The 22,732-nt window shown below is 40.7% G+C and overlaps 1 protein-coding gene and 1 non-coding gene across 3 annotated transcripts in view; one reads left to right on the top strand and one right to left on the bottom strand.

Moving 5' to 3' along the window:
* The window catches only part of COL4A6 (collagen type IV alpha 6 chain), a 337,948-nt gene that overhangs the window by 228,227 nt on the left and 86,989 nt on the right, over window positions 1-22,732 (bottom strand). The window lies entirely within an intron of this gene.
* On the top strand, window positions 9,269-9,340 carry TRNAW-CCA (transfer RNA tryptophan (anticodon CCA)). Its single transcript has one exon. It is a non-coding gene; the product is annotated as a tRNA-Trp (tRNA).

The following is a 22,732-nucleotide window of genomic DNA, read 5'->3' on the forward strand; positions in this document are numbered from 1 at the left end:
GTACTTGGATGCAATCTCAAAAATGACAGAATCATCTCTGTTCATTTCCAAGGCAAACCATTCAATATCACAGTAATCCAAGTCTATGCCCCAACCAGTAATGCTGAAGAAACTGAAGTTGAAAGGTTCTATGAAGACCTACAAGATCTTCTAGAACTAACACCCAAAAAAGATGTCCTTTTCATTATAGGGGGCTGGAATGCAAAAGTAGGAAGTCAAGAAACACCTGGAGTAACTAGCAAATTTGGCCTTGGAGTACAGAATGAAGCAGGGCAAAAGCTAGTAGAGTTTTGCCAAGAGAACGCACTGGTCATAGCAAACACCGTTTTCCAAAAACACAAGAGAAGACTCTACACATGGACATCACCATGGTGAATACCAAAATCAGACTGATTATAATCTTTGTAGCCAAAGATGGGGAAGCTCCATACAGTCAGCAAAAACAAGACTGGGAGCTTACTGTGGTCAGATCATAAACTTCTTATTGCCAAATTCAGACTTAAATTGAAGAAAGTAGGAAAAACCACTAGAACGTTCAGGTATGACCTAAATCAAATCCCTTATGATTATACATTGGAAGTGACAAATAGATTCAAGGGATAAGACCTGATACAGCACCTGAAGAACTATGGATGGAGGTTCATGGCATTGTACAAGAGACAGGGATCAAGACCATCCCCAAGAAAAAGAAGTGCAAAAAGGCAAAATGGCTGCCTGAGGAGGCCTTACAAATAGCTGTGAAAAGAAGGGAAGCAAAAGGCAAAGGAGAAAAGAAAGATATACCCATTTGAATGCAGAGTTCCAAAGAATAGCAAGGAGATAATAAGAAAACCTTCCTCAGTGATCAATGCAAAGAAATAGAGGAAAACAATAGAATGGGAAAGACTAGAAATCTCTTGAAGAAAATTAGAGATACCAAGGGAAGGTTTCATGAAAAGGCGGGCACAATAAAGGACAGAAATGGTATGGATCTAACAGAAGCAGAAGATATTAATAAGAGGTGGCAAGAATACACAGAAGAGTTATACAAGAAAAGATCTTCATGACCCAGATAACCATGACAGTGATCTTTCACCTAGAGCCAGACATCCTGGAATGCGAAGTCAACTGTGCTTTAGGAAGCATCACTACAAACAAAGCTAGTGGTGGTGATGGAATTCCAGTTGAGCTATTTCAAATCCTAAAAGATGATGCTGTGAAAGTGCTGCACCTAATATGCCAGCAAATTTGGAAAACTCAGCAGTGGTCACAGGACTGGAAAGAGTTTTCATTTCAATCCCAAAGAAAGGCAATGCAAAATAATGTCCAAACTACTGCGCAAGGGCACTCATCTCACATGCTGGCAAAGTAATGCTCAAAATTCTCCAAGCCAGGCTTCAACAGTATGTGAACTGTGGACTTCCAGATGTTCAAGCTGGATTTAGAAAAGGCAGAGTAACCAGAGATCAAATTGCCAACATCTGTTGGATCACTGAAAGAGCAAGAGAGTTCCAGAAAAACATCTACTTCTGCTTTATTGACTACGCCAAAGCCTTTGACTATGTGAATCACAATTGTGGAAAATTCTTAAAGAGATGGGAATACCGACCACCTGACCTGCCTCCTGAGAAATCTGTATGCGGGTCAAGAAGCAACAGTTAGAACTGGACATGGAACAACAGACTGGTTCCAAATAGGAAAAGGAGTACGTCAAGGCTGTATACTGTCACCCTGCTTATTTAACTTCTATGCAAAGTACATCATGAGAAATGCTGGGCTGGATGAAGCAGAAGCTGGAATCAAGACTGCCAGGAGAAATACCAATAACCTCAAACATGCAGATGACACCACCCTTATGGCAGAAAGTGAAGAGGAACTAAAAAGCCTCTTGATGAAAGTGAAAGAGGAGAGTGAAAAAGTTGGCTTAAAACTCAACATTCAGAAAACTAAGATCATGGCATCTGGTCCTATCACTTTATGGCAAATAAATGGGGAAACAATAGAAACAGTGATAGACTTTATTGGGTTTTTTTTTGGGGGGGGGTCTAAAATCACGGCAGATGGTGAATTCAGCCATGAAATTAAAAGACGCTTGCTCCTTGGAAGAAAAGTTATGACCAACCTAGATAGCATATTAAAAAGCAGAGACATTACTTTGCCAACACAAGTCATCTAGTGAAAGCTATGGTCTTTCCAGTAGTCATGTATGGATGTGAGTTGGATTATAAAGAAAGCTGAGCGCCAAAGAATTGATGCTTTTGAACTGTGGTGTTGGAGAAGACTCTTGAGAGTCCCTTGGACTGCAAGGAGATCCAACCAGTCCATCCTAAAGGAAATCAGTCCTAAATATTAATTGGAAGGACTGATGCTGAAGCTGAAACTCCAATACTTTGGCCACCTGATGTGAAGAACTGACTCATTTGATAAGACCCTGATGATGGGAAAGATTGAAGGCAGGAGGAGAAGGGGATGACAGAGGATGAGATGGTTGGATGACATCACCAACTCAAAAGACATGAGTTTGAGTAAGCTCCAGGAGTTGGTGATGGACAGGGAGGCCTGGCATGGTGCAGTCCATGGGGTCACCAAAAATCGGGCAGGACTGAGCAACTGAACTGAACTGAAGTCTTTCAAGAAAAATAAAACCCTAACAAAGGCACTATCTAGCAATAAATATTCCAGTCATAGCAGTATATAGGTTTGCGATAAACAGGATTGGGTATTGGGAGAGACCTTGACTTTGAGATTTGATTTCATTGTTGAATTAACTCTTAGTTTCAGTAGGATACAGAGCCTTCATTATCCAGACACTCAATAAAGTTTAGAGTCACTGGATGCCAAAAGTGACTGAGGCACCAAAAAGATTGCAGGAAAACTTTGTTTTTATCCTTCCATTCCAAATTAGGATGAGAATGAACATAATTTACTAGTTATTTTGGGCTGCAAAGACCAAAAGCCAAAAAAAAGCTGGGGTGGGGTAGGGGGAGGGCAAGGACAGGCCAGAGTTCATTTGCTGTCATTTAAACATACTCCACTCCAGTATTCTTGCCTGGAAAATCCCATGGACGGAGGAGCCTGGTAGTCTGCAGTCCATGGGGTCGCTAGGAGTCAGACATGACTGAGCGACTTCACTTTCACTTCTCACTTTCATGCATTGGAGAAGGAAATGGCAACCCACTCCAGTGTTCTTGCCTGGAGAATCCCAGGGACGGGGGAGCCTGGTGGGCTGCCGTCCATGGGGTCGCACAGAGTCGGACACGACTGAAGCGACTTAACAGCAGCAGCAAACATATCTATTCATTAACCAAAGGTGGTCCGATCAAACAACAATAGTTAAATTGATTAGACAACCTGTATATAATCAAATGGCAGGAATAAAATATAATAACTTGATTTTTCTTTCTTTTTCATGAATGTTTTGTCTATAAAGACCAACTTTACTGACTGTAGCTGGTTTGTACTATATCCATTTAATCAAACTCCAATAATAAAAACAACTCCATTTCAAAAACTACTATTTCTGGAAGGCTCAGATCTGCATTAAAAGTTTCAGGATAAAACTCTGTGTCTAAAGTCAGCCCCTTGAAACACCCAAAACTTTAGTTTCCACTTAGAATGTACTTAGAGACAACAAATGTTGCCTGTGTTTTTCACTTCGAGGGAGCAGACTAAAGATTTCAAAACCCTTCATTCGGTAAAGTAGTTATCCCAGCTGAAGAACAAAGCAGCCCAGGACCTCTCTCCCAGCCACAGCGAATAAACAAGAAAGAGGAACAGCTTTATAAAGAAAACAAACCCAACTATCCTCCCCTTCTGCTTTCTTCATCCTACTTGGCAGAATATCAGAGTTTTGAGGAAGATTTTGGAATATAAAAGATTTGTGCCTAAGATAAAACTTAAATTTTGCTGAGGCTTAGCACTAAGTCCCTTCCAGAAGGCAGTTTTTATTTTAACATTTCAGAAAGAAACTTCAAACTTTTCTACAGCAATTTAAATCACATATTAAAAACTGTATTATCAATAATTCATTTCCAGTGAATGTTCTTTCTCAGAGAATGCTTTAATTTCATACAATATTGCATGATCAATCATTTGTTTCTATTAAACTTTATTTTATATTTTAGTATAGTTGATTAACAATGTTCTGAAAATTTCAGGTGTACAGCAAGGTGATTCAGTTATACACATCCATATATCTATTCTTTTTCATTTTCCCATGTAGGCTGTTGCATAATTTTGAGCCGGCGCCCTGTGCTATACAAGAGGTCCTTGTTGCTTATCCATTTTAAATATAGCAGTGTGTACATGTCTATCCCAAACTCAGTAACCATCATTTGTTTCTGATTCGAGATCATCTCATTTCAAATTGATAAATTTATTTGCAACTGGTTTTTGGGGGCTTCAGACAATTACTTCATAAATCATGTTCCTGTGTAAAAACCACATCCATTTTCCTCCATCAAGAGCAATGAGATTTTTATAGGAAAGAATCCAGGCACAAAAGCAAGTATTTGAGTGATGATTTATATTTCCATTTTACATAGACATTAACTACAAACTGAGCTTGTTACCCAGTTGAACAGTAACCATAGAGGGTAAGGGGGGAATGACTATGCCTATATTACTAATAGGCCCCACCCTGGATTAAGTGTCTACACCAAGCTAGAATACATCACAGTCACATAGGGTGGAGACATGTTCCTAACTGCTGTCCTCTCAAGGTAAGTTTTTGTTGCCTGGCTTTGAGCCCTCTAAGCAAACAAAAGTTGTTCTACTTGTTTGTAATCCATGCTGAATGAAAACCTCAAGTACTATGTTCCTTTCCTTGTCTCCCCCATCCCATAAGACTTCATTAACCAAACAAACCTGTTTTCAGATGATTTTTAGTATGTAATAGGGAAGAGTGGATTTTACTACTTATCATCCACAAATGGGCCAAAATTACCAAAAGACTTGAAAGTTGGCATAATTACAGTTTATCTAAATAAAACACATGCAGTCATTTTCTGGAACCGACAGAAGGGCATGAGTTATAGCACCACCTGAAACTGTGGACAAGGCAGATACATGTTGAAGCCTAAATTAATAGATGCTGAGCAATAGCTAACAGCCCAAGCATAGGAGATCAGCTTTAACGAGATTAACTCTTAGACTACCATCATACCTTTACTCAACTTAAACACGAGGCCAGGTGTGAGCTTTTTTAATCCTCCCTTATGCACATTGGACATATTAAAGGAAGAGAGGGGATGATATCAGGTAAATACAGGTGGAGCCAATGCAAATTTTGTGGATTGGTGATTACTGCCCTGAGTCAAAAGATTTGGAAGGAATACATGATCAAGGCTGCAGTGGCAGCAGTGGCTGTAGTGGCACTCTGCTCCCTTCCATGGCTTGATGCTGATTTTCATCATCTTTATCACAGATGTGCAGCATGTGCCTAAAACCAAGTGGTTCTCATGTCAACACACATTAGAACCACTTGGGGAGCTGTGAAATTTCCCATTCCCCAGGTGCCGCCACAGACGAATGAAGTCAATATTTCTGGAGGTGGGGCCCAGACATTTGTATTTTTTAAAAGTCTGCAGGTCATTCCAATGTGCAGCCAAGGTTGAGAACTACAGGTCTAAATGTTGTGATTCACAAGAATTCCAAGCAACATAATAAGGGGAAAGGGGAAGCTCCCCCTCCTCCCACCTTCCATGGAACTAACCGGAAGGTCAGTTGGCTTCCTGCCTTGGGATCGCTACCTTACAACTAGGGCTATGAGGACACTGGCTTCCCTTTAGAGAAAACAGTCAACATTGAATGGGCATTTACTGATACTTTGTGCCAGGCATTGTGTGTAAAGCTCTTCATGTGCTCTGTCTGATTTAATCCTTGTGACATCCCTATGAGATATCTATTAGTCATTGCCTTTTACTGAGGAGGAAACTGAGGCACAGACAGGTGAAGTGATTTTCCTAAGGTCACCCAGCTGCTACTCTTCACTCTTCTGAAACTAAAAAAAATACTTGGTCTTTCATGTACTGTCTAGAGGCCTGGGTTCTCTTTGGTCACATTGTTTTCCTAGCTAAAAAGGTTTCTTCTCTCTGAAGGGAGCCATACAGTCTACCCTCATCAATAATGATGCATTAGAACAAAAATGTCAGCATAAATCCACCAAATATCACCTATGTCTATATATGCAATTTACTACAACTTTAAGCAACTCCTCGTCACGAGTTACATTTTTCCAAACATTTTGCAGTTATCCATCTTTCAACTGTGGCCTTCGGGTAGGGAACCAAACTCGGGAAACATAGTAGAAAAGAATCTGTCAAGAAAATCCACATTTGAGATGGAGAGCTGAAAGCCAAGATTCCAGAGAGGTCGGTTACGTTCCCTTACCTTTTGGCAACTCTAACTGGCTACCAGTCCCAAACTTAATAATGAGAATCTATTGCAGAAAGAAATATTCATCTCCTAGAGTCAGTGATCTTGCATTGTTACAATGACTGGTAAATTTTTCTAGGATATTGTGTCCCGAAAATCAAGGCTGAAGCAGAGGGAATGAACAAATTCCATTTCTAACAGCACCCCACTGTGCTGGACATGTGTGAAGGATGGCCCCAGGATGCCAGATCAGATTGTTGTATGGTGAGTTGCAGTGAGGCAACCCCAAGCAGGGACAGCAGAAGAAAACCCATTAAAGCAGCTCTAAAGCCCCACTTCAAACAATGGGGCCGAGCTGCGGGCAGCAGGAAACAAACAGCAGGCAGGCTGGGCTGGCTAAGGCAATAAGGGAGTGCTGGAGGGGGTTGTTTTCTGAGCTCCAGGATGACCTCAGGTCTCAGAGGCAGAGTCCCAATCAACCACACTATCGGCACAGCTGCAATTGTGACTCAAAAACAGTCTTTGTGTGTACAGTGGTCCACGGACTGGAAAGGGCTGATGTTGTCACCCTGGTCTTTTGAGCCCCATCTGTGCTCACAGATAACAATCCCCATTAGTAATATTATCTTCAAATGTGTGTAGAACATCAGCATAAATATAGCTAACATACCATTTCCGTGAATACAAATAGAGTGGCAAGACCTGTACCTGGAGGATAATAATCTGTGATATCTTTTCATTTTGGAAATGGATTTCTTTTGCAGTACAGCCATTAAAAAAAAAATCTATCTGCATATAAGAGAAAAATATTAGCAGTAGGCACACTCAAATGTTAGCCATGTTTATCTCTGGCTCTTGGAAGAACAGATGAGTTTTAAACATATTTTCTTTTGTTTGCTTGTATTTTCTAAATTTCCTAAAAATAAACATGTATTCCTTAGGCTATTTTCTAAAATTTCAAAGAGTTTTTGGCTATCATAGATTTTTTTCCCCAAAATGAAAACAAACAAACAACTTAGGAGTGTCTTAATTTGTCCTCTAAGATGTCATTTGAGAAAGGGATTTGCATGTCTAAAGATAGAGCATGACACAATATATTCCTGTACCCTTTTGGGGGAAAAAGATTCTATAAATAAATCCCAAGACTCCCTTTGGCAGGGACTCAATATCACTAATAGAGCCAGTCCTAAACTCTAAAAGAAGAGTTGGCCAGAACACCAATTATATTGAATTTTAGAATCCTGGCATATAAGAAACATTCACTTTTTTTTCTTGACTATTGGAATCTTACCTTGGAACAATACCCAGGGTTTGGTTTGTCATCCTCTACAAAGAGGGAGGCAGTGGCATGCAAGAGCCAACTCAAGATTCTGGATTGTATGCATCTCTTCTGAACTCTGCATTTAGTGACATCACACTGAGAACTTGAAATCAGCTTTGGTGGGAGTATTTATATTGTGGAAATTGGCAAATGCTACGAAATAGGGCTTTCCCCTCTTTCCATAGAGAGCCGGTTGTTGTTAAACATGGGAATATCTAACCTCCCCTCCTAATTCAGCAGAACCATTGTTTGTCCAATGATTGAACTGGGAATGAAAACTTTTATGTGTATGAAAGCAAAACTACACTGTTGTAAAAGCTACAGAAGCTGAGTTCAACTCAAGTTGAGCTCTTGGATCTGCCATTAGTGAGCCAGAGCATGTCACTGCCCTTCCTGTACCTCCGTTCTTTCATCTCTACTGTAGGAGGACCAGACCATGATGTCTAATCTCTTCTAAACAGGGACAGCTTGTAATTCTAAGGTGAAGAGGTAGTGGCTAGAGGTTCACACTCTGGAGAGAAGACAGCCCTGGGTTTATTTTTCTCTGTTTTCTCTTTTATTGAATGACAGCCCTCAGTTTAAATCTTGGCTCCGCCTTCACTAGCATCTGTGTGACCTCAGGCAAGTTACCTAACCTCTCTGAGTCCCCATTTCCTCATCTGAAAAATAATGATGATAATAATAATACCTTCATTATAGGGCTGTTGTTAGGATTAGATGAGATCATTCTCAGCTGTCCTAGTAGTGGGCACCAATAAACTCTATTATTATTAAACCTGTTCCCACTTGGCCCTGACACAAAATGCCTTAGAACTATAGGGATTGCTAAGATATCTGTGAGATGGTGCCCAGGCTCCGTCAGATATTATAATCTGTTACAAAGCAATCAGTACTGGAAACAGTGGTAGAGCATCACTTGAAGTAATAATGTAGATAATAAATGGGAGATGGAGGCCTAATATTTATTGGCCCCATGCTAGGCCTTTCATGCATGCTTTATCTTGTCTAATGCTCACACTCCCTTGGGCAAACCAGGTGTTTTTCTGTTTGGGGTTTTTTCCTTTCTACAGACGTGGATGCATGCATGCATGCTCAGTCACTCAGTCGTGTCTGACTCTTTGCGACCCCAGGGACTGTAGCCTGCCAGGCTCCTCTGTCTATGGAATTTTCCAGGCAAGAATACCGGAGTGGGTTGCCATTTCCTACCCCAGGGGATCTTCCTGACCCAGGGATCAAACACACATCTCCTGCATTGGCAGGCAGATTCTTTATCACTGCTCCACCTATACTGAAGTTCAGAGATGTTAGATAACGCTCAAGGATCTACAGTTAATCATTGGCAGGGCCAGAAATCCTCTCTCCCAAAAACAAATAACCCAGATATCTCCTGAAAGTGCTGGAAGACTATATTTTTTCAGAAACATAAATATCAGAGCAATTTTGTTGATTAGAAGGTACAGAGGTAGATAAAAAGGAACTCTGCAACACAAATACTGTCATGGATCTGAAAAATAAAATCTGCAATATGTAAGAACTGGTGAAGTGTGGTGGTAGCTAATGCCAATAATTTTTCTAAAACATCGCCTAGGGACTTCCCTTGTGGTCCAGTGGTTAGGATTCCATGCTTCCAATGCCAGGGCCCAGGTTCGATCCCTGGTTGGGGAACTAAGGTCCCATGAGCCACATGGCAAGGCCAGAAAAATAAATATAATAAAATTTAACAATCACCTAATTCAAGAATAGTATTTTCGATAATTTGCAGTTTCATTTTCTCTCTAAGTATTTTGGGATAGGATCATTCCTATATATTTCTAGTAGGGCAGTGGTTCTCAGAATCTGGACCTTAAACCAGCAACATCAGCATCACCTAAAAACTTACGGAAAATGCAAATTCTCAGGCCCCCAAAATTGGGAGCAAACCCCCTTCTCCTCTGTTCTCCCATGTTCAGAGTGTTTCTGAGGCATATACAATCTGAGAACCAGAGCTGTAGGTGTAGGGGGAAAGAATGAAAAACAATTAAAATGTCTCAAGAAATCTTTACATATAAATATATTGCCCTGACATGCTTATGGGTGGTGACAGTGTCTTTAAAGTGCTACAGCTTCAAGAAAGATTTAAATCACTCATTGTTCTATAGTAACAACTAAATCTTGCTGAACACTGAGCTTCCCACCTTTCTGCCACACATCCCACTCTCCCCAAAAGCACCTATAATAGATTTTTTTGAAGGAGTGGTTTCTGAAAATAAGTGATGTTCAAAGGACCTTGGTACTCAGTACTGACTTTGTCTCTACTCTGGGGGCAATGAGAAGGCGAAGAGCACCTGCAGGTGACTGGCAAAACAAACCCCGCCTTTTCACGAGCGAGACCTCAAGGCTTTCACCAGCAATGAGCTGGGAAAGTTTTGCTTACATTACAGAGCCTTAGCAGGGACTGTCAATCCCTCTGAAATGGCTTCTGTTCTGACACTTAGTTCTCCATTTCTTCCACGAGGAGTTCTGCTGCAGCCAAGGTGAGCCTCAGGGCACTCATAAGTTCTCAGGTGCACATTCTAGCACCTTGACGTTGCTTCCAGTCACATGACTGTCATCCCCTAAAGAATTGTGCCCTATTGACAGCTTATTATTTGTTACAAAGGTGAAATTAAATGAATCTTTGTACTCAAAAAATATAATAACCACTGTTAGAGATGTCAACAGTGGCAGGGGATCGTCCAGTGGATATGACTGTGCCCTTCCAATGCAGGCGGCCTGGGTTCCAGCAATGGTTGACAAATTAAGAACCCGTGTGCCATGGAGCGTGGCCAAAAACAAACAAAAAATGTTAACAGCAGCTATTTGGTGGGGAGAGGGATGGTCTTTTTTTTAATATATATATTTATCTGCATTTTTTGATTTAAAAATATTTTGTAACAAGTATAATTTAATTTTTAAATCTGAGGTTTAAACATAAAAATAAGCAGTATTCAGGAATTCCCCAGTGGTCCAGTGCTTACCACTTGGTGCTTTCACTGCTGAGGGCCCAGGTTCGATCCCTAATCTGGGAACTAAGATCCTGTAAGCTATGCAGTCCATAGGGTTGCAAAGAGTCAGACACTACTGAGTGACTGAGCACACACACACACACACACACAGAAGCAAGAGAGTAAAACAAGATATCTATATATTTATTGCATAAGGCTTGTAATCAGAGATCATTTCTGCCAGAGAGCACATGGCAGGTAAAATATGCTTTGCAAATTGCCTGGATAATTGCCATCATATTATAAGACCTCTTCTTCCTTGATCAAGGTGGAATGGTTTTTGGTACATAGGAATCATGGTCAGAACCCTCTGGCCTGTGGTCCTTGCTTTGCACTTAGGTGAGCACAGGCATTAGGAGGAGTATTTATAAGGCTGTCATGGAATGCATGTGAGCATGTGTGCACATGTGCATGTCTGCCTGCATACATGCATGCATGCTTCTTATGTGGCTGTCACTCCTGTCTTCTTTCCTCTATCTCAGGATAGAAAGGGAGAGACACACTTCACCCATAAGAGACAAATTCTAAAATGTGTTAATGTGAATGCAATTCAACATTTTACTCTGGAAGATGTGAATAATAAAGTGCTACCCTAAAAAGTGAACTTTTACTTGGCCAGGAATCAAGGAGTCAATTTGCTTTGTATCCATGCCTCACAGAATCCTCATGACAAAGCTTTGAGGAAGATGGTAATCTCCTAATGGCCAAAAAACCATATTCCTAGAGGAATTAACTATGAACAGGTCCCATATGTAGAGCACTTACTATCTGTCTGGCATTGGGCTACATGCTTTCTATATATTATCTCATTGAATCCTCACTATTCCAATCTGGGTTGAGAATAGTCTGGAATGTTCAGTGGTATGCCAGGTAGTCCCTGAAAGTCCCAGCAGCATAAACGTGGTACCCTCTTTGGAGAGGTGACTTTGACTATAATCATTATTTTAAATACAAACACAGTTACATTATGGATGAGATTACAGAGCAGGTCTGCATTTAAAGCATAAGCATCAAACTTATGGGAAGTGCTTTGGGCCACCATGCCATGGTCCCTAAGGAATATATATATATATATATATATATATATATATATATGCTTACTAATCTCTGCTGTTGGCATCACACTCTGCCATACTGCTTCTAAACAAGGCAATTTTTGTCTCTCATTTTATGTGATTTGCTAGAACTTGGGTTACTTGTGAGAATGTCTTAATGAAGGGAATATGTATGGTTTGCTTTCCTCTTATCTATTACTTCCCTGTGGAATCCTATAGTTTCCTTGGCATCAGAGTGATGGCCACTGATTGAAGAGGTGATAAGTGTTCTGACAGGCTTGTTGAGCTGCACAGCATAGTGGTGGCAAGAAGTAAAAAAGACCAGACAAAGCCACAGTCCTCAGTGTTTCTAGATCCCAATGCCTTTCCCTCTAAGGCTTATGTTGTACTCCTCAGGGCAGCGACAAGTCAGGTCTCCTGAGAAGTTCCTTCTCAGTTGTAATCAAGTAAGCCTCCTTCTCTCTGCCTGATTATCACTTCCCAAACAACCCCCCAATTCATCTTCTCTTTTTATTAAGGAAGGCAATGAAAACAGGCTTTAGTATATAGAATACCTCCTGGCCAGCCTTGCTAGATGGTGGTCATTTCTGCCTCTCTGGCCCTGGGATACATGTGAATCAACCTATAGTTCATTTATGAGTCTCCAAATATTTGAATACCTGTATGGAGGCTTTGTGTTGAGCCTTAGCAGAATGAAAAGAAGATTAGGATAAAAGGCTAATGGAATTCGCAACACCAAGAGATCACTTCCCACCGAGGTGGCCTTTCAATGGGCTTTAAAGGATGGGAAGAATTTCATTAGCTAGAGATTCTAGGGTGAGGGAGAGGCATTCCAGAGGGAAGGAACAGCATAAGCAAACATTTGGTGGGGGAAGGGTTGGTGGGAAAGATTGAACCAAAAAAGCACAGGGAATAACCAGGAAATGCAAGATAAGTACTCCAGGATGTCTGAGATTAGGGTATATTTTCGAATGGGTGGGAAAGCAAACTAAAAGATAGATCTTGAAAGGGTTTTAGTGTCAGGCTTAAGGGTTTGACTGGCAAGGAAGCATCATTAAAGGTTTGGACAGAAAGCAATGCTATCAGAGAGGTGATTTAGAAACATTAATACAAGAGAGTGGGAAAATGAGAGAAACCCCATTTTCTCAGATGAGACAGGGCAACATGCTATATAGGATTCAAAAGGAATGTTAAGATAGGGTCTTCTCCCTCAAGAAGCATATACTCAGATAAACTGAAACTAACAAACACCATTAAACAATTCCACGCTACTCAGTTCACTTCTACCATATAAGTGCTTTATTGTAGAACACTGTAACAACTTCTGAACACACATTTTGCCCCCACAAATGTTATTTTATGACAACTATTACAAGCACATTGCAGCTCTGACATTTTTAAAATATTTAAATTTGTTTATTTTTAATTGAAGGATAATTGCCTTACAGTATTGTGTTGGTTTCTGCCAAACATCAACATGAATCAGCCAGTCCTGACTTTTGAAACTTGCAACCTGGAACCCTTCCTTCTTTCCTCATATTAACATATCCTTATTCATCAGAGAGGAAAAGAAAGACTTTCCAACAGTAGCCTTGTTTTTGTTTTTTTTTTTTAGGATGATCTTTAGCTTCTCTTTCCTCACTACATTTAACAAACTAGACCTTTATAGGGTAGCAAGACCTCGAAGCTGCCATAGTCACCCCTCTCCACTCTTAAATCACCTGTGCTAATTTGCTGACCAGGCTTCTGAGGTTACAAGCAAATATCATTCAGGAAGAAAAACATGCCATCTCTATGGAAACCTGAAAGTTTGAGAGGGAGCCCACCTTAAAATAACCAAACAATGGTCTCTTTGAGAAGTCTCCAAGGGCCTGAGTTAGAAAATCTGTATTAAGAGTTTGGCTGTTGTTAGTGTATGCACTTCTCAAACCCACAAGTATAAGCCTTAACTCTTGAAATTGCTATGCAAATGGTTTCTTTTCTTTCCATATCTCATTGACATATAGAGTTTTGATGACAAAAAAAGAGTAAGTTCATTCATATAGTGGATAATTATTGAGCACCTGCTGCGTGCAAATCATGTGCTAAATGCTCTTGAGATACTATAATAAAAATGGCAAGGTGTGTCCAGAGAGGGGAGCAGGAGGCAGTGACCAACATTATCAGGTACTCATTTGGCAAAGACCCCTGTAGGAGACACTGGCATTGCAAAAATCATATGCTTTGATTTTCTAAGCCAGTGCTAATGACATTCTCTCTTCTATTCCCACCTAAACCATTGAAAATGTGCAAAACAATTCAGTATTTTAGGATCCAAAGTGTATCTTGCTACTGTTTCTTTTACCTTGAAGCACATAAAGGTTCTTTGACAGAAAAGGTTGCTTGAAAATAGAGTAACTGTATTTGTTTATTCATTCAACACATATTAATTGAACTCTGCCTTGTGCTATGCCACCTGATGCAAAGAACTGACTCATTTGAAAAGACCCTGATGCTGGGAAAGATGGAAGGCAGGAGGAAAAAGGGATGACAGAGGATGAGATGGCTGGATGGCATCCCTGACTCAATGGACATGAGTTTGAGTAAATTCCGGGGGTTGATGATAGACAGGGAGGCCTGGCATGCTGCAGTCCATGGGGTCACAAACAGTCAGATATGACTGAGCGACTGAACTGAACTGAGTGTGCTATGCAGTACCAGACAGATACAGTGGTGAACAGGGCAGATAAGGACCCTGGCCTCATGGAACTTATGTTCTAGTGAGAATATTCAGATCATATGTAAACATGGAAACCAAATGGTTTCAGAGAGTGGATATAGACAGTTAAGGGAATCACATGGTGATATAATAGTGCATGGCAGGGAGGGACCTAGCATACAGCAGGTGGACAGGGGAGGTATCCATCAGGGATGACATTAGAATGAACATGTGTATGCTGTAAATAGTCAGCCATGAATATCATGTAGGAAAGAAAGTTATGGAGACAGGAAAGAGCAAATACACAGTTTCAGAGGCAAATAATAATATTAACTCTGGGACTGGCACTGTTCAAATGCTTTACTGTTGAAATCATTTAATTCTCACCAGAACACCCTGAGGTAGATACTATGAATAACCCGTTTTCAGAGATGGAAATGAAGACAAAGAGAAGTTGCAAGACTAGCCTAAAGTCAATAGCTATTATAGGGGAGGGTTGGGTTGGGAGTTTAGGGTTAGCAGATTTTGCAAACTATTGTCAGGGGAGTGTGTAATTCCTTGGTTCTGTCTTGTCACAACAAAAATTTGAAGCAACAGACATTAAAGCCCTCAGAAGGTGTCCCAGGTCTTGGACAGACCATGTTATAGTTCTTGGACAGATCAGTGTTACAGCTTCATGTTAGAGCTCAGTTTTATTTAGAAAATAAAAGGAAAATACATCCTTGAGGCATGAGAGCATGCTGACTCAAAAGACACAAAGAGAAGAGAGCCCCGGCCCGTTGGCTCCTCTTTTTATATGTTTTTTCCTCCCCGTGGGCCTGCCCTATATAAATTGGGCTAGCCAGGAGTGCTGTTTTTTCTACCAGAGGTCCTCACTCCGGTCCTCAGACCTTCCTTTGTTCTATTTTTGCAGGCTTTTCCCTTCCTTGTCTTTTAGCCACCGCCATTCTGGACTCCTTTCTCCTATTCTAACTACCTAACTACCTATCATATATAGAATGAATGAATAAACAATATAGAATGAATAAACAATAAGGTCCTATAGTATATAGCACAGGGAACTATATTCAATATCCTGTGATAAACCATAATGGAAAAGAATGTGAAAAGAATGTATGTATGTATAACAATCACTTTGTTGTACAGCAGAAATTAACACCACATTGTAAATCAACTATATGTGTGTATGCGCAGTCGCTAAGTTGTGTCCAACTCTTTGCAGCCCTATAGACTGTAGCCTGCCAGGCTCTTCTGCCCATGGGATACCAGGCAAGAATACTGGAGCCAGTTGCCATTTCCTTCACCAGGGGATCTTCCTGACCCAGGGATCAAACTCGCGTCTCCTGCATTGGCAGATATGTTCTTTACCACTGAGCCACCAGAATCTGCCTGCAAATGTAGGAGATGCGGGTTCAATCCCTGGGTTGAGAAGATCTCCTGGTGAAGGAAATAACAACTTGCTCCAGTATTCTTGACAGGGAAATCCCATGGGCAGAGGAACCTGGCAGGATACAGTCCATAGGGTCACAAAAGAGTCCAACATGACTTAGTGACTAAACAACAACAAATAAACTATACTTCCATAAAATAAAAGCTTTGAAAAAGTCAGTACCTATTAAATGACATGACTAGGATCGAAATCTAGGCAATCCTGCTCCATAGCCTATATCTAAACCATACGGCGGGGGATATGTGCAAGCAATATAAGAATCTATCCTTAAGAGTTTAAATTTGCATTAACACACACTGAAAAGTCTTACAAAGCAAGCTAGGAAGTTATGGGGATAGCCCAAGTAGCTGGGATCCTAAAAAAAATGTTTGAACTACAAAATAACTCACTTTATAGTGAATCAGATTTAAAATGTGCGATATTGATCTATGGAGTTGTGCCTCAGCATCCAGACTTAAACTTTTCTAAAACATTCAGAAGTATCAGAAAAAGGGCAGGAAATACCAGAATATAGGAATATTAACCCTTTTCACAAACAACAACCATAAAACCCAAGCTCCTATCACCTGGCTGAAGAGCTCTCCAAGAAAAACAGCCTGATTAAACGAGATAAGTGTAAAGAAGCTGGCAACGTGTCATCAGTGCAGACAGTCAGTTCAGGGGTGTAACTGTCATTCTTCATTTCCCTGGAATTTTTCATCTGCAATACTTATCTATTAAAATAGTAAGAGCAGAAGTAGCAGTTTTTTGTCTGAAAAAACTCAAAAATGCCTGCAAACATGAACATACTGTCTTCATGATATAATATCAAAGTATAGAAAAGTCTTTTCAATTCCTTTAGGAAAAAAAAAGTTTTCTTTTAAATTTATTTTTAATTGGAAGAAAATTGCTTTACCATGTTGTGTTGGTTTCTGCCATACAACAATGTGAATCAGCCATAAGTATACCGAATCCCCTCCCTCTTAAAAGAAGGTTTTTGAAGTCTAAATACTTTTGTCCACATCACCTCATACTAGACTGTCCTTTATTCCTTTTCAGTTGTATCATGCTCTTTAGTATTATCTTCTAAATGTACATCTATACAAACAGACAAGTCTCAATAATTCATTCAGTGAATGCTTACAATGATGGGCAGAGAGTTTGAAAATACACAGGACTGGGACAAGAGTAAAAGGAATGTTGGAGCTGGAAGACATCTGGTAGTTTTATCATTGTACACCCTGGGAACTAGATTATACAAGATCCAAAAGGCTCCTCTACTGGCTGTTTCACAGTCTGTGGCCTGGAGCTGGGTGATTTCTCAATAAAGACCTGATAGACTGATTTCACTCCATGCTGGTTTTGGCCCTCAAATGTCATTCCAACAGATTCTTTACCGTCTGAGCCAGTTAGCAGATCTGTAATTAAATCAGCCAAACCTGGAAAAAATTATTAAGTGCCTACTAGGTGCCTGTTCTGTTTCAGAACTCAATACAAGTTCATAGCTTGAAGTGGGAGCAGTGTATCAATATGGAATGCAAGATGGTGGGGAGTAGGTATGAGTGAGCCAATGTATACTATTTATTTCAAATGCACACGTGGTCAGGAAAATTAAAGGACAGAGGCTGTCATCATTTGCCTCTGGGAAGTACAAGTTTCAGGGAAACACTACCTGCATATTTGGAGTCAAGGAAATAAAAGAATCCCCATGTTCATATCTTCCTTGTGTCATCAACAGATGTGACCCAGAAGTGCTATATTCTGAGCAGCTGCTAGAATACTCGACACAGCTGGACAAAATCCATTAAACTTCAAGAGCAAAGTATTTCTGAGCACCCTAACCAGCTGGGCCAATCATATTTGGAGGCAACCAGATGTTTTGGTCTGTGTGCTGGCTACCATAAAATACCCCTACCCAACTGTTAAATAATCCCAAATTCTAGAGATCTATCCCATTTTCATTTCAACTGCTTGTGTCCCTATATCCTTTCATTCCTGCCAATTGTGAGTCTCATTTTTCTACTCTGCTTAACTACAACTCTCCTCAACATGAAGTTCTCAACTGATTCATTTACTATCTCCTCTGCACATGGTGCTGTTGGGAACACAATGATACATAACTTAAAGCAGTACTAGGCTCTGTCTCTCAGGAGCTTGCAAACTACTAATATTTGGGAGATAAGAATGACTCACACGAGAAGACTATTTGAATTTACTGCCCTGAAGGATGACATGCCAAATGAGAATGCAGGCAGGTATATAAGATTTCAGAAAAGGAAACAGATTGATATTTGGGGGTAAATATAGTCAGGGCAGTTTCAAATTGGAGTTGTCACCTGAACTCTGGAAGGACCAGTGGGTTGTGATTAAAGAAGGAGGAGGACTTTATAAGCAAGGAGGGATGAGAATGATTCATGGGAGAGAGAAGGAACGGATGAGTCTGGAAAACTAGTCTGGGGCCAGATCAGGGAGGTCTTGTTTTCCTGGTAAATGATCTGACTCTCATCCTATAGGAACCTGAAAAGTCAGGGTTATCAGGACAAGTCTCTGGGATTTTCAAACATTGCTTTATTATTTTTAATTTTGTGGAAACCAGTCCCCATGACCTCTCCATGCAGTATTTAATCATTTTTATGCTGTCACTTTTAATTCCATTTTTGAGGATATTTTCCCCTCTGGTTGATGAAAATAATATATTTATGGTACAAACTCTCAGCTTCAATGCCTTTATCCCTTAGCAGTCACAACCTGAAAAGTTGCTAATGTCTATTACACTGCATTCAGTTTAATTAACTGTACAAATAGATTGATTCTCTAATACAAAATATTATCTGGAGAGAGAAATAAAAGGATAGGGAAGGAAGCTATGAGAAGCAGAAGCCAGAAGACAAATTTATCTCACTCAGGAAGCCATACTGGTTATCATAACAATAACAAATATTTATAGAGGGCTTTCATCCTGAAGAATCCCAGAGCCCCAGAGCAATGAACACTTGGAATAAATAGATTAAAGGAGCTACTCAGCCATCCAAGAGAGGAAGCCCTCTCTCCCAGGCCCAGTGCAGTAAGTCATTCCTAGGACAGCACTCGATTGTAGCCAAGGGATTTTAAAGGAAGCTGGAGGAACTTCCAAGTGATAAAACCTGGACAGCATGCATAAAGAACACCCCAGAATCTTTCACAGGAGAGCTCCTAAGAGCAACAGGCATGCCCATAGTCAGCTTAAGTCTCTTGTGTTAAGATCACAGCAGCTTCAGAGGCAAGTAAAACTTCACTGATTTGAGATAGATGCAGTCACAAATACCATGAGATACTGTTTTATATTGTGAAACCATAGATTTACCTTACTAACACATACTTCTCAATAAATTAATAAAATAAAATATTTGGTGGAGGATATTAGAGAAGGGCTTACTATCTCTTCAGAAATTCAAGCCACACCATTAATAATGAAGTACATGTTTTTCTGGTTCCATTCCTTGATCTAACGTAAGTAGCCATGTGATCTTGGACAAGTCATTTGGCATCTCTGTATTTCAATTTCATCAAACTAGTTGTGTGTGTGTGTGAGAGAGAGAGAGAGAGAGAGAGAGAGAAGGGGAGGGTGGGGGAGGAAGAGAGGGAGGAGAGAGGGAGGGAGAGAGAGAGCGAGAACGAACACGTATTACATAATTCTAACTCTTTTTCCTGCCTTCATGGAGTGGCCACAGGTCATTTGGCTAAAGGCCCCCTTTGGAAACCTGAGAAATACAATTTACTAGGAGGCACAGAGCTCCTTACATAGAAGTTTAAGAAAAAAAAATTTAAAGAGAAGCAGATTACAAGACTGTAGAACTTCAACCAATGGGTAAAATCTACAGACGTTAAGACACTGATGTGTGAACGTGGGCATAAACTAGACAGTAAATGTCACTTAGTCCAGTGATTTTACAATGACTCCTTGGAGAATCAGGCTTCTTCGAGAGCATCTCAGGGGTCACCAAGGGAGCCAATCTAATGCTGAAATGTCCTCTACAACATCTTCCCTGCTTTTGAAAAACATCCAGCCTATGTTGGCATCACTGCAGTGACTGAGAGCAATGGAATTGTACTCAGCTACAAAAAAGAACAACATAATGCCATTTGCAGCAACATGGATGAACCTAGAGGCTATCATACTAAGTGAAGTAAGTCAGATAAAGACAAATGTCATTTGATATTGCTTATATGTGAAATATAAAAAAAATCATGCAAATGAACTTATTTACAAAACAGAAACAGACTCACAGACATAGAAAACAAATTTGTTTGTAATTACCAAAGGGAAAAGGGAAGAGGGGAGAAATAAATTGGGAGTTTGGGATTAACAGATACCAATGACTATATATAAAATAGGTAAACAACAAGGTCCTACTGTAAAGGACAGGAAACTATATTCAATATCTTGTAAGAAACTATAATGGAAAAGCATATGTAAAAAGAGGGCCTTCAAGTGCTCTTCACATCAGATATTCTGTATGGGTTTCAATGACATAATAACCCACATTTTATACAGATCAATTTATTCTGAGCCTTTAAGTTGTGCTTTAAATTGACTGTTCTGATTGGAAGCTCTCTTCAGTCAGGCACACTTTCCTTCCCCACCATGGCAGCCTCTTGACAATCCTAATCAAGACTGCAGAATCCAGAGCAAATAAAAGGTCATTTTGCCTAACCCTTAAAGAGATTCCTCTCTCTCCTTCCACAATCAATTCAAGGAAGTTTTATTGAGTACTTGCTATGAGATGATAGTATCTGAAAATCACTAAGAACTCCCCATTGCAAAATGAAAGGAAAAAAAACCCCACAAGTTTCTCAGTGTTACACATGTTATACAGGACCTTCAGTATTGTGACTTCCAGCCTAATTTTGAGCCTTATTTCCAGCTATTCAGCCTCCTCTGCCCTCATCCACCCCAGCATGCACACATGAGCCCACATGATATAGGCACACCTGACCGTTTGCTCTTCTCTAAATATATCATGTTATGTGTGTGTGTGTACACATGTGCATGCATGTGTGCAAGTTCCCTTGCACACATGTGTTCATGTGTTCATGCTGTTCCCTCTGTGTGGGAAACTTCAGTCTACCTGGGGGTTCAAAGTCAACTTCCAAATTTAACCCAAATTTCTACCTGAAGCCTTTCCTGCCTCCTCAGTTCCCAAATCAGTTAATCAATCACTCAAATCCACTCCCAAGGCAATACTATTAGAGCATTGAGACATTTATTAGAGAGAAGTGCTTACATGGCAAATGGACTTGTGGGTGCCAAGGGGTAGGTGGGAGGGGGAGGGATGGACTGGGAGTTTGGGAATAGCAGATGCAAACTATTATATATAGAATGGATAAACAACAGGGCCCTACTCCATAGGACAGGGAACTGTATTCAGTATCCTGTGATAAACCATAATGGAAAAGAATATGAAACAGAATGTGTGTGCACATACATAAATAATGGGGCTTCCTTGGGGCTCAGATGGTAAAGAGTCTGCCTGCATTCCAGAAGACCCAGGTTCAATCCCTGAGTCAGGAAGATCCCCTGGAGAAGGAAATGGCAACTCACTCCAATATTTTTGGCTGGAAAATCCCATGGATGGAGGAGCCTGGTGGGCTACATACAGTCCATGGGGTCACAAAGAGTTGGACATGACTGAGCGACTTCATTTTCACTTTCATATATAACTCAGTTACTCTGAAGTACACCTGAGGCTAATGCAACATTATAAATCAACTATATTTCAATACAATAAATTTTTTAAAAAGATACTTGCTTACAGTTATCTGTAATCCCACTAGACTCAAAAGCAGAGGCTTTGTCTTCACTATCCTATATTCCCACAACTAGCAGTGTCTGCAACACAGTAGTGTGTGGAAAATGTTGAGGGATGGAAAGAAGGAAGGAAGGAAGGGAGGAATTCCTCCCTTTACTAGACATTGAGCTCCTTCAGGGTAGGGTAGGTACTACATCTTACTCATTTTTGTACCCACAATGGCTTGTACACAGGAGTGTCCATGCATGCGTGCTAAGTCACTTCAGCTGTGTCCCACTCTTTGCAACCTATGGACTGTAGCCCACCAGGCTCCTCTGTCCATGAGATTCTCCAGGCAAGAATACTGGAGTGGGTTGCCATTTCCTCCTCCAGGAGATCTTCCTGACCCAGGGACTGAACTTGTGTCTCCTACATCTCCTGCACTGCAGGCAGATTCTTTACTGCTGAGCCACTGCTGCTGCTGCTGCTGCTGCTGCTGCTTAGTCGCTTCAGTTGTGTCCGACTCTGTGCGACCTCAGAGACGGCAGCCCACCAGGCTCCCCCGTCCCTGGGATTCTCCAGGCAAGAACACTGGAGTGGGTTGCCATTTCCTTCTCCAATGCATGAAAGTGAAAAGTGAAAGGGAAGTCGCTCAGTTGTCTCCAACTCTTAGCGATCCCATGGACTGCAGCCTACCAGGCTCCTCCGTCCATGGGATTTTCTAGGCAAGAGTACTGGAGTGGGGTGCCATTTCCTTCTCTGGCTGAGCCACTAGGGAAACCCTATACACAGGAGATCTCTGTGAAATTGAAAGCAGGTTAAAAAAAATTATTCTTAAATACAAAATCACTAAATAGCTACACCCCAAGTGCTTACAGCCTAAAAGTAGAATAGTTTAACTGGGAAGGAAAATAGACAACCAACTCCAAGTGCTCTAGAAGTTCATAGAAGGGAGAAGTAAGTGAAGGCTGGATCTGTGTAGGACAACATTTCTCAGGCTGTGATGTGAAGTGAGGAGTTTGTTCAAATGGAGAAGCTGACTGTTGGGCTGCACTCCATAGGCCTGCAAGCCCTGTACTTGCCC

This window comes from Bos indicus, chromosome X, assembly GCF_029378745.1.
Source record: "Bos indicus isolate NIAB-ARS_2022 breed Sahiwal x Tharparkar chromosome X, NIAB-ARS_B.indTharparkar_mat_pri_1.0, whole genome shotgun sequence".
Lineage (NCBI taxonomy): Eukaryota > Metazoa > Chordata > Mammalia > Artiodactyla > Bovidae > Bos > Bos indicus.